The sequence below is a fragment of the Rhinolophus hipposideros genome, assembly GCF_964194185.1.
Source record: "Rhinolophus hipposideros genome assembly, chromosome: 5".
Lineage (NCBI taxonomy): Eukaryota > Metazoa > Chordata > Mammalia > Chiroptera > Rhinolophidae > Rhinolophus > Rhinolophus hipposideros.
The window spans coordinates 24,341,776-24,352,767 of NC_138051.1; positions in this window are offsets into that span (position 1 = coordinate 24,341,776).

The window sequence follows — 10,992 nt, forward strand, 5'->3', positions numbered from 1 at the left end:
ATTCTGCACACCTCTGGGCAAGATGGTAGGAACACTTTGGGCATCAGCAAGAGATTCAAGCCGTGAAGTCCCTGCCCACATGTGCAAACACTCGCCCTGGCCTCACTCCCTAACTCAATAAAAACCTGAAGCAAATCTCATTTCCTCACTCTTTCAAGCTGTTATGGACCTGCTTGGGGAAGCCAGCTCTGATCTCAGAGAGCATCATTATATAAGCAATAAACATTCTGTACTGCTGGTCTCTGTGTGTGGCACCCTAAGTGTTGCATACAAAACAAATCTTGAGTGTGCGTCCATTCTGCTTCTGCAGAGTGGCCCAAACACCTAACAACTCTAAAGTTGTCATAGTTAAGTCTATGGCATTAGTACCCTGAAGAAAAATTAGAGCAAATGAAATAAGAAGCGACCTAGAAACAGACCCTCCTGCCCCCCCCACACACAAATACCTAGTACCTCAGATAGAGAGTGCAGATCAACGTGAAAGTTTTCAACACATTTTTTTATAAATGGGATAAGTATATGAAAAAAACTTGCCCCAAATCTCATATCATAAATAAAAATCAATTCCAAGTAGATTAACAACCTTAAGTGTGAATGCAAAAACTAGAAAGAATTAGACTATCATATGGCTGAATAAACATTTAAGAAGATGCTCAACTCATTTGCAATCAGGTGAATGCAAATTAAAACACAGTGAGGTAGCATTACATACCCACCAGATGGGCAAAAATTTGTAAAAAATCTAAGGAAATTAAGTGTTGGCAAGATTGTGGAACACTGGGTCCTCATAAACTATTGATTTAACCACACCATTAAACAGTTTTGCACTAGCTGGAAAAACTGAAGATTCACGTACTCTTATGATGCAGCAATTCCACATATACGTAAAAGGAGGTATAAAAAGATTATATATAAAATATTGTGTATATAAATATATATTAATATGTATATATGCTATACATAAATCATATATATGTATATACAGTATTTTCTACATGACTATTTTATATGGAAAAAAGTTAGAAAAACTGAAATTCCATCAATAGTAGACTGGATAAAGAAATTGTGATATAATAAAACATAATAAATAGCAACTAAAATGAACAAATTACAAGTGTTTCCTTCAACATGTATAAATCTCTAAAACATAATTTTGAGTGAAAGAATAAAATGTTCAAGTTGAAAATCACCAACATACTTGGTGATTCCATTTTCAAAATGGGATAAAATCAAACTAGAACTATAATGATTAACTACATACATGGATTGTAAAACTAAAAAAAAATCAAGAAACTGATTATCACAAAATTTGACATAATTGTTACTTCTGGGGAGGAAGTATACTGTAATCAGGGAAGGACCGACCAAGGTTTCTGGGTGCTTGTTATTGAAAAGAATATATGGACATGGTTCAGAGTAGAAACTCAGTGAGCATTAAATGAACGAAACTGACTAGAAAGTGAAACTGAGGGATGATTTTTAAAATGAGAAAAAATGTATTCAAAATGAAAATATGGATTATATTTAAGATAGCAAAACAAAATGTGAAAAGATGTTTCAAACCCTGATTTACATTTTTAGAAAAATGTCCTACATTATAGGAGTTCTATTGAGTGTTTCTGCCTATGAATTATATGACCTAAGACAAAGCTAAATTTTGTTCAGTGTACCTTAACTCTAGATAAGAGGTGGTATAATGAAAAAGAATATCCTATAACACCAAATCACAGTTAAAATTAACTGAGGTTTTATGAACTTCTTTATCATGGCTGAGCAAAAACGGTTCAAGAGGAGTCATATTTTACCAGGGTCCACTAATTATAGAAAAGATAATTAGTACTTCTTGTCATACATCCTAGAGGAGAAAAATAATCTTTGAATAAGACAATAAGCAGAAAGAATGCCAAGCAAATACTCATCAAGATATTTTAATAGTATCTTGTTTTCCATGAAAACTGGAAAGTATTTGTTACTACTTGTTCCTTTGCATTGACTAATCAAGATACATGTGTAAATTTGATTTAATAATTTGAAAATAGAATTTGTAGAGTCACATTTTAAAATAGGGAAGTACAAATTGGGCTTCAGGCCTGATTACAAAACCCTCAAATTGCATCGATTATGGCATGTCTTGGCTTTGACAGCTATTTTCAGGTACTCTAACATGTTTGTCCCTAACATTTTTCTCTAATAGGATATGCCTACTGTGGTTTTGTTGATAGGATAAATCAATATGTTTTCCCCATGATTGGGAAATGTATGATTAGTTTATAGTTTTTAGGAGCCCCAATTAAAGGAAACACCTTGCATTTGATTGAGAATATAAATATATGTAGGAAGTATGTCCTTTGTAGAAAAGGTAGAAGGGCTTTTTATGGTGGAATGAATGCAAAACTCTGACAAACCCTACCATGGCACATTCTGCCTGTGCTGAGCTGTTATTCAAATGCCATTTATCTAGTTGCTAAGGATCATACATGAGAAATCTAGGATTAAATGATAAAAACTCAAAATGTGACCTAGGCCATTCCCTTGTATAATCAGATATCTAGTCTTTTCATCTTTTATTTTAATGTCAATATATTAAAGTGGCAAAGTTCAAGTTATATAACTTTCAAGGATATTAAGAAACTAACATAGACCTGAATTTCATGTAGAAGTTGAAGGAGTTTATATTTTAAATAGAACACGGTCAAATGGTAACAAGTATGCAGTATGAATCATCCACTGTCTTGTCTTTTTCTTCTCCCACAAAGCTCCCTATCAACTCTAATTCTTTATTGAAGTCCATACTTGAAAACTAAATACTGTCTTGGACACTAAAAGCCATTAAGTGGAAAAAATGTCTTGGAAGAGTGACGAGGTGATTGGCTACTTTAGATCCACATTTTCGTCCATTAGAATCCTATTTCATCCTGCCTAGACCCTGCAATCTTGTTTCTAAATAAACCTAAATGCAGTCTCTATATTTGCAGAATCTTGAAATTTCTGTTATAAGATCTCCTGTGTATGGCAGCTTGCAATTTACCCAGCAACATAAAATGTTGGAAATCTATTTCCTAACATGTTATTATAATGAAATATAAAATGTAACCAATCAATAGATAACAAATAGAACACATTCTATTCATTTTATAAAATACAAATTCAATCACAATTGTAAACAGCTTGATGAATAAATCTTAATGCTGCAAATCACAAATATGTCTGTTTTAAATTGTGCTTGCCTTTTCTTTTTTTTGGATCTTGGGTTACATACTGACATCTAACTACAGGTTTCAACCTATTCTGCATTCAGACTACTATTTTATATAGCTCAGATTTAGTAAAAAATTATTAACAATTTAACATGAATTTCTTAAGTGGAAAAACTTGTTTCATGTTTTGATTAATTTTATGCCCCTTCTTCCCAACACACACACAGACTTTTTTCATTATCTATTGCCTTGTTTTGCCTTTTGCTCTGACTTTTAAAAATTCCATTATTTTGGCTTGCTTTTCTAGCATCTGACATCTGGTGCTGTCAGTATGTCTGGAAATCGCCCAGAAAACACAGCTACTAGAAAAAATAAAATAAAAAATTATATATATATATATATATATATATATATATATATATATATGTATATATGAGTGTTCTCTCTTTTTTAAAGGTTAGGTTCTGATCTTTTTCAAAGCTAACCTACCTTTCCACTAGTTTTTAATAAAGTTATATTATTGATGAAAATTGAATGAGTCTTTAGGTTCCTGTAACCCTCAAAAAACACTGAAAGAACATGCATTTATTTAATGTTATTAACATTTAAAACATTATATATTGTTATATAAAATCTATCCATATCTGCTAATTTTATATTTAATGTCTGTTAAATTATTCACAACTAGAATATTCATCAATAAGGTCTGACATCAAATTCTATGACACCTGTGATGATAGAAATAGAAGAATATAGGGTAATTTCTTGCTATAATGACCCATCCATGACATTTCACTTTCAAATCTCAAAGTACTGAATGAAAAATAGTTCTTTCAGACCTTTCAGAACAGTGTTAAAATATATAATAAATGAAAGTACTTTAGAAAATAAGTCATTAATTCTGCAAAATCAGCACAGACTCAAGAATTCAACTTGAGAAGCTCTGTAGCTGCCGGGGCATCATTTCAGGAATCAGAAAGTATTGCTACCATTTTAAAGAGAAAGTAACATAAAGAACCGAACAATTATAAAATAACTGGAGGAGTGGTATGACGTTCTAGGTCTGTCCTCCAGGAACACTCAGAATTGTATGCTGTATCTATCATAGGAAAGTGGAATTTCAGGCCAGTACTGGACCTGATCAGTTCAAGAACAGCTACTTACAGCTACAACCCAGGTCTTAGAAAACTAACACCACAACAGCTGCAACTTTTTGATACCCACATAGCCACTACCCACTAGGAGGCTGAATCGTGTCATCACCACTGCTCTAAGTGCCTTCATTACCCATGAAGCTGAAGACCAAAACAATGCAACACCAGTCAAGACATCCACGAACGATCTTAGTAGCAGCAAACAATAGGCAAGGTTGCAGGAAGTTATTTCCCAACTTATTTTTACCTTCCAAATATTGTGTTCAACAATCTAATTGGTGGGAACTAACTAGAATCCAGCAGTCTACCTGAAGAGGATCTCCGAACTGTATTTCTATGCTTTCTAATGTTGGAACTACAGCAATTCAAACTAGAAGAAACCTGGGATGAGAATTTGCAAAGGGACTGAAATGTGTATCTCAGCTTCAATGAGGCAAATGACAGCTTCTCGGAGGTTCTTTCTATTGAGCTAATTGATACAAATTTCTTACAATGGCCATAAGTCCTCCAAGTGTTATATGATGACTTCAGGTGTGGGGGTGTGGAGTGTGGGTCCTGATAAAGAGACAAGAAGCAGCTGAGGATGTGCTGAGAGTCAGGGGCAGCTCCGACAGTGCTGGAATCAGGCCTGTGGTGCTGCCGCCCAGACCTCTCTTCCCAGAGGAAGCCTGATCTCACAGGATCTTGGAATATCTACCAGGACTCCAGGGAATTCCTGGGATGAGAAACACTTGGACGCCGCGGTGCTGGAGGTCCCTGTCCCAGACTTGTCTGTAGAGTCCGGCTCACACCACCCATCAAGCAACTCTCAGTGCTTGTGGATGCCTGGTCTCCCCCTCCCTGCCGCTGCCACTCAGAGTAACAGTGCAGAGGTGCGGGCAAATGGGCTGTGGCCCAAAAGCTAGACAGGGGACCAACTGCCTGAGGTCCTGGATCATCTTCACCAAATGGGTTTGCTAGTCTTTCCTGTCTCACAAATTTGGACTTGAAAGCAGCCATCCAAATGGAAAGACTGTGTAAAAGCTTGTCGGTATAGAGGAAGAAATGGATCCTGAACCATTTGGATCAAGAACCCAGCACTCAACCTATCAACCCGAAGGCAGTAGTGAAATAAATTGAAGGTAATTTCAATTGAGAAGGGCTAAATTAAGTGGCATATGTATAACATGAGTTATGGTTTTTATCCATAAATGTATTAACTATGTAGGAAAAGTAGGCTGTAGAGCGTAGGAAACAATTACCCAGTAAAATAAGACAGTATGAGTGAATTTTAAATTATATAGTTTAAACCATGAAATATATAAAATTTCAAAAATGGGAGAAATTAGTAAAAACGATAATACTGGGTGATAATGGAGATAATTTACTGTCTACTGTATTAGATGCTTTCGGTTCCTTATTCCTGACATTAAAACTACAGTATTATTTTTAATTCTCATGATAATTCAGTAGGTAAGGAATTTTTTTAATACCCATTTTTCAGATGAGGTAACAGTGCCAGAAATTAATGAATTGGAACATAATATAAAGTGGCAATTAAGAACTTGTGTGTAGAGTCAGACTGCCTGGGTTCACATCCCAGCTGTGTTATGTATGAATTTTGTCACATTAGAAAAATTAGTTCACTTCTTTAGGCGGGAATTTCCTCATTGGTACAAGGGGGTGTCATAATCACAATATCTATCTCATATAAGGATTACATGATACAACCTTTAGCACAGTGCCTGGAAATTAGTTATCCCTCAATAACTTTATTATTATTTATTATTATCATCATTATTATCATCATCAGAGTACATGCAGCTAATGTGTTGAGGCATGGACTTAAGGCAAACTTTGTGTCTGCACAACGACTTAGGGCCACATTGCTGTTACGCAAAGCTGCTTCAGTGTATGCTACATGGTAGATGATCAACAAATGTTTTTTGAACTGAACTAAACTCAGGAGTCCCTGAGAACGTCAGTTGAATGAGTCATTCCATTGTAGCATCTTTCCATATATTGTGAATATAACTGAGGACACCCTCCACATTAGGGTGTCTTCTTCTGATGAGCAGTAGCTCTGCCTGAGTTATATTGTCTGTCGCAAAATATATAACTCCATGTGTGAGGGCAAAAAGGGCAGAGGGTTGATGCCTGATTAACAGCAAATCTGTGGACTTAATTTTCTTCCATCATGAACTCTATTACTTTCTGTGGAGAAGTGTCTGTTATAAAACTTAGTTTTATCTAGTTGTGCATTTTGTGCACTTTTGGGGACTTTTTCTTAAATATGAAGCTATGTTAAGCATGCCTCTCTTTTATCCCTAAGTTTTGCCCTGAGGCAGGTTTAAATTGCAGCTGTCACATTTACTTCCTTAAATGCTGCAGCTCTATTAATATGTCTAGCAATCTCATTGCCATACTGCCACAGGCTCAGAGAATTTTGATGAAAAATGCCAAAGAAATGCCTTCTGTTTAGACAGTGGCCCTTAGACACTGTCACTCTGTGACTTCAACCATATGTTCTGCCTCCAGCTATTGGTCCTTCTTCACCACCCTGATGTCTTAAGTAGCTCAAGGTCAATACCCTATTGTATTGAATAAAACCATAGATTTATATTTGGTCATATTATTAGTTACTGTGTTTCTTTTACACTGATATCTAGTGAAATTCTTTCCTTTTATTCCTGTTTTAATCCACAGATATTTTTGGAACACTCACCATGTAGAAGATACTGAGTTAGGCTTGGAAAAAGGCATAGATTAATTTAAGACCCTATTCTTGGTTCAACAAAATCATTCAGCAGGGAGTGGCTGAGAAAGATTATTTGATACCTTACTTTGCATCATAAATAGCATGCATGGAATTTTCTCCAGTATTTATTTAATGCTAGCTTTACTGTAAGAAAGATATTAATGTAAGAAACGTATTAAATATTTTCAGTGCATACCAAGAGGTATTGAAAAAGTGTTGTAAAGGGTAACACTTAGAAAGACAAGTTGATACCAAGTTACAAAGAGATTTTCTAAAGAGATTGCTACAGGAAAAGAGAGTTGCCAAGAGTTGTCTCAGTAAATTCAAGAAAATAAGAGCAGGTTTATTTATTTATTTTTGAATTCTGTAGCAGCAACATTTATTTGTCTCTTCATGCATTTACCATTTCATAAATATTGGATGAGCACCTACTAGGTGATGAGCACTATAATGGTGGATATAATAGACTTGGCTTTGCACTTGTGGAATTTATAATCTAGTGGGAGACAAGAAACAAACAAGATGAAGCAGACCAAATTTATCTCATTTGCAAGCTGAATATCATTTTTGACTCCTTGTCAGCCTTATGAAAAATTTAGGAGCAATGTTTTAATTTTGAGGCCTTGAAATATTATGAGAGTATTTCTTAGTGAAATTGTTCCTGCTAGAGACTGAGAGGTAAGCCTTGGAAGAGTCTGAAGGTTATCATAAGAAAGTTTGAGTTTTGGTCGTGGTGCCTGCTGGTTGGTGTCAAATGGGACCAGAGAATACTGAAAGTTTAGAATCCTCTGGACAGCTGGATGACAGCCCTCTCTCTGTTCACTGCAAGCTTGTTCAGTTGTAGGTATTAGACCTTCATCATAAAGGTAATGTAAACCAAATTCATATTATATTTAGAATGTAATTTGTGCCTGATATGTATTTTGGAATTGGGTTTCTCAACAGTACCAGTATGTTCTATGCAGGCTCCTCTTAGCCAAGTACTTGTTCTATTATAGTCCCCTGCTAAGATGGAAGTTGTACCATAAACTTCAGCCATATTCTAAGACACTGACCACCAGCCACTTCCTTTGCCAGCTAACCTATAGGATTTACTTGTTTCCCTAAATGAGTGCGGGGACAGAGCCCCAGAGAGCAGTTTCCAGGCTCTCGGCCTCACGTGGAAAGGTGCTGGCTCGGGTAGTAAATGGCCATCAGCTGTGGCTAGTTCACCATCAGCTGTGGCCCTTGAGCCTTTGGTCACTTATATAACTGCCGTGGCTGCGTTAGGGAGGGGAGTCGAGTGAAGTTGAGGAGAGAGTTGGTCGGTTAGCAGAAAGCAGACAGCAAGTCTCACGTTATATGAATCCAGCCTCCAGTGAGACTATAGCGGTATGACTCCCCTACCTATGGCTCCGTGGGTGTTCCCCTTTGGCCTAGCCATATCCTGCGTTCTTATGTGGGGAGTGGGACCAGAGGCCCTGCAGGCCGCCCCTCACGACAATGACTAATTTGGGTGTGCATCTACTTCAAATTGGAAGAATTCCTTTAAACCGAAACAATTCCAGCCCCTTTTGGGTCCCCTACTCCACAGAGATTTTTTGCTACCCATGTCATCCTCCCACAGATTAGACCCTTTGAATGTGACCCTGGTTATATACTCTATTTGTGTGTCTATTGTAATGTGAATGTCCTTGAGGATACAATGTTTCTGGTCAGTGATCCTTGCACCAATTTTCCCAGTTTTTCCTTAATTGCAAATTGAGTTTTTGTGGAGGAATCTGAACATTGAGGAAGCTAAAGATTGTACCTAGGAAATCAGTCGGTCAGGTAATTTGTGGATTGTATATCAACCTTTGAGCCTTCTCAAAACTCTGGAGGAAATAATTAACATTGAATGAGCACCAGGAGTATGCCATTTACTATATGACTAGCTTGCGTTACCTCTTTTAATTTGCCTTAGATTTGTTTTGAAAGGCAGATAAACAGATATAAGACAATAAAATCGTCACAGGCATTTGAAGCAAATTATGAAGGTCATCTCTTCCTTTTTACTTTACCTTCAAATAGTGTATTATTGAAGCCATTTGAAAAATATATGGGTCTTTTTTTGAACCACTGCAAAGTCTGATGTTTGAATATCAAGTTTAGTAAGCTATTCTAAATCAGTGAACATGTGATGTTTTGACCATGATTCCTCTTTGAAATAACTGCACTTGGTTCATTACCAACGGATTTCAATTGACACTGTTTAAAAATTCAATTTCATATAAGAATATATATATAATTCATGGATATTTAATTTTGAAGCTGTTATTTTCTCTGCTCAAGTCTCAAGGTTAAAGCTGCTGTTCCCAAGCAGTCTGATTCAATGAATACTGCTGTGTGAAGTGTATGGTACGCAGTAGACCAATAAAAACAATCTGATTGATCTATCTCGTTATGGACTTGATGGCTTCCAAAGCACTAGCTATAAAATAAGCTAACTGGAAAATCAAAGCTTTAGTGACCTCAGAGGACTCTTCATCACATAGTGCAGTTTAAATCATGTTACTTTAAATTTAGATATCACATGCACAACACATTTTATATAACAAACCAGAGAAAACTTGTAAACAGCATTTTATTTTCCACCTTTCCTGGCTGGAACACTTGCACTAGTGAATAGCTTTCCAAGTACCAATTTCCTTTAAATGTTTAAACTTTAGTTTTGGCTGGATTTTCCGACTCTTGAGCTGTTTTTTAGAGCCTCTACTTTTCTCTCAATGCTTCACTCCAAAGATAACCTCTAGTCCTCTCTACGTACCTCCCCCTAGTTAATTTATTTAAATATAAAAATCATCAGTTTAATTCCACGATTTTAATTTGACAAAATGATGGACAGTTTTTTTTTTTTATTTGTTTGTTTGTTTTCTATTAGTAGCTGAATATCTATAGGCTACTGGAACAAAGAAAACAGTTTAGTGTAATGAGATGGCTGTGCCTAGTTGGTTTCATTTCCCAGGAAAGGCAGTTATTATTACAACAACAAAAGATAGTTATTAAGTTCTTAGACAGTTGAGTCCATTCAATCCTATCGGACAAAATTGAAATTTGCAACATTTCTTAGCATTTGATTTTTAATGTAGCTTTTTTCTTCTTCCTAGCATTCTAACTTTTATCCCCCATCTCCAATATCCAGTGTCATAAATGCAACCTCTAGATATCTAAGAATTGAATATATATCAGCAACTGGGTAGATTTCTTATGCTTAGTGACTATTTAATTCTCTCTTTTTCCCCCAAAAGACCTTTATTATATACCCCATTTTTCTTATTAAATTTATTGAGGTGACAATTGTTAGTAAATTTACATAGATTTCAGGTGTACAATTCTGTATTACATCGTCTATAAATCCCATTGTGTGTTCACCACCCAGAGTCAGTTCTCCTTCCATCACCATATATTTGATCCCCTTTACCCTCATCACCCACCCCCCCACCCCCTTACCCTCTGGTAACCACTAAATTATTGTCTGTGTCTATGAGTTTTTGTTTCTCATTTGTTTGTCTTGTTCTTTTGTTGTTTTTCGTTTACATACCACATATCAGTGAAATCATAGGGTTCTCTGCTTTTTCTGTCTGACTTATTTCACTTAGCATTATTCTCTCGAGATCCATCCATGTTGTCACAAATGCTCCTATATCATCTTTCCTTAACGCCGAATAGTATTCCATTGTGTATATGTACCACAACTTCTTTATCCATTCATCTATCGAAGGACATTTTGGTTGTTTCCATGTCTTGGCCACCGTAAACAAAGCTGCAATGAACATTGGCGTACACGTGTCTCTATAGAGAAATGCTTTTATATTTTTGGGGTAGATACCCAGGAGAGCGATTGCTGGGTCATATGGTAATTCTATTCGTAATTTCTTGAGGAACC